At 45.4% G+C, this 2150-nt stretch overlaps 1 non-coding gene across 1 annotated transcript; it reads left to right on the top strand.

Annotated features, from left to right (window-relative positions):
- The first annotated feature begins 1706 nt into the window (after positions 1 to 1706).
- On the top strand, positions 1707 to 1779 carry trnak-cuu (transfer RNA lysine (anticodon CUU)). Its single transcript has one exon. It is a non-coding gene; the product is annotated as a tRNA-Lys (tRNA).
- The last annotated feature ends 371 nt before the right edge of the window (positions 1780 to 2150 follow it).

Below are 2150 nucleotides of genomic sequence, written 5' to 3'. Positions count from 1 at the left end.
CAAAACAATACCTGGTGCGTTGCAGTTTCAAATGTTCAGCTCACAAGCATGCTGCCAGCAGAAATAGCTTGCAGGTTACTTCCAGTGGGGTAGCACAGCAGCAGCGGTGAGCTTGAGCACTGGGATATTGCTTTGGATCTTCAAATCATTTTCTTGTGTCCTTTTCATAGGTCAAACAATACACGGTCACAGGAAGTTAATCCAGGCAAGGGTGGTTTCAGTCATGCTGTAGCAGATTCCAAATATAAGGAAATGACTGTGGCACTTCTCGGCCATCAATCTGTTCTGCTTGGAGGAATAATGCCACCATCCATTTGATATTATCTTTCATGCAGTGAATCACTTTTAATTTTCAGATTACCTCTCTGCTGTCCCAATGAGGCTGAGGCAACACTCCTCCAGGAACTCACCACAGACCTCGTCATTCTCGGCTCCATCATTAGGTTTATTCCAATAATTGGAAGGGAGAAAATTAGCATTGCAGTTTCTGATACATCATAACAGCTGGTGTCAAACACTCTATCTGTCTATTGTAAAGGTCCTTCTTGTTTATTCCCTGTCTATTCCCTTATTTCCCCTTTATTTTACTTTTGCCGTTACATTTTTGATCCATGGATGATTTATGGTCATGTGTCTTTAAGGCAACTTGTGACTTTAATTCAAACAAAAGGCTGTGCGATTTAAATTGTGGACCGGCAACAATGTCTGGGACTCAGTTTGATTAATTTTGTCGGTGGCCAATTAATTGGCACAAAAGGAGTGCTCTACCCGGTAACAGGTGGTGATTGGAAATTATAGACATAGACATAGAATTTACAGTGCAGAAGGAGGCCATTCGGCCCATCGAGTCTGCACCAGCTCTTGGAAAGAGCACCCTACCGAAGGTCCAAACCTCCACCCTATCCCCATAACCCAGTAATCCCACCTAATCCCCATAACCCAGTAACCCCACCCTACGGGCAATTTTGGACACTATGGGCAATTTAGCATGGCCAATCCACCTAACCCGCACATCTTTGGACTGTGGGAGGAAACCGGAGAACCCGGAGGAAACCCACGCACACACGGGGAGGACGTGCAAACTCCGCACAGACAGTGACCCAAGCCGGAATCGAACCTGGGACCCTGGAGCTGTGAAGCAATTGTGCTAACCACCATGCTACCGTGCTGCCCCTCTGGAATGTTTCTCAGAGCCACAAGGTTCCAAGTTAGTTTCACTTTTAATATCGGCAGCTGAAGTAGAAGATCCAGCAAGAAGATCCTCTTCAGAAAACTGTTGCTAAGCATGTTCCAAAAAGATCCAGCTAACCTCTCTCTCTCTCCAATAAGCCTGTTGGATTCCTGGAAAGAGAGTTGGAAGGTAAGCTACGGACTGAGAGCAAAGTTTGATGAAACAGGGACTCTGTCTCACCAGGAAAATTGTGAGCACAGGCTGCAAAACAGGAACTGTGGAGAAAGCCTGAAAGGGACCATCATCTGATGCAAAGACTCTTTTTTCTTACATTTTCATTTTTCCCCCTCCCACCCCTCCCTCTCTGTGTTCGTCTGTCTTGTGTGTGTGTGTAGGGTGTGGAGGGGAAGCAAGTTACAGGTACTTATTAATAATTAACCAACTCTATCTGCTGTGTATTTAACTATTAATCTTGTTATAAATACACAATAATTGTATTTCAACTTACAAACCTGGTGATTGTAATTATTGAGCAGCCCAGCTAGCTCAGTCGGTAGAGCATGGGACTCTTAATCCCAGGGTTGTGGCTTTGTGCGCCACGTTGGGCGCTTTCCTCTCTTTATGGGTGGCATGGTAGCACAGTAGTTAGCATTGTTGCTTCACAGAGTCCAGGAACCAGGTTCGATTCCCGGCTTGGTCACTGCCTGTGCAGAGATTGCACGTTCTCCCTGTGTCTGCGTGGGTTTCCTCCGGGTGCTCTGGTTTCCTCCCACAATTCCCAAAAGGCTTGTTAGGTGAATTGTTAGGTGATTTCAACATTCTGAATTCTCCCTCAGTGTACCCGAACAGGCACCAGAGTGTGGTGACTAGGGGATTTTCACAGTAACTTAATTGCAGTGTTAATGTAAGCCTACTTGTGACACTAATAAAGATTGTTATTATTATGTTGTGACTCCAGGGCACGTAGGGCTGGAATTGA

The sequence above is a fragment of the Scyliorhinus torazame genome, chromosome 15 (genome assembly GCF_047496885.1).
Source record: "Scyliorhinus torazame isolate Kashiwa2021f chromosome 15, sScyTor2.1, whole genome shotgun sequence".
Lineage (NCBI taxonomy): Eukaryota > Metazoa > Chordata > Chondrichthyes > Carcharhiniformes > Scyliorhinidae > Scyliorhinus > Scyliorhinus torazame.
Note: the sequence above shows the minus strand (reverse complement) of the source record. Positions and strands in the feature narration are given on the sequence as shown.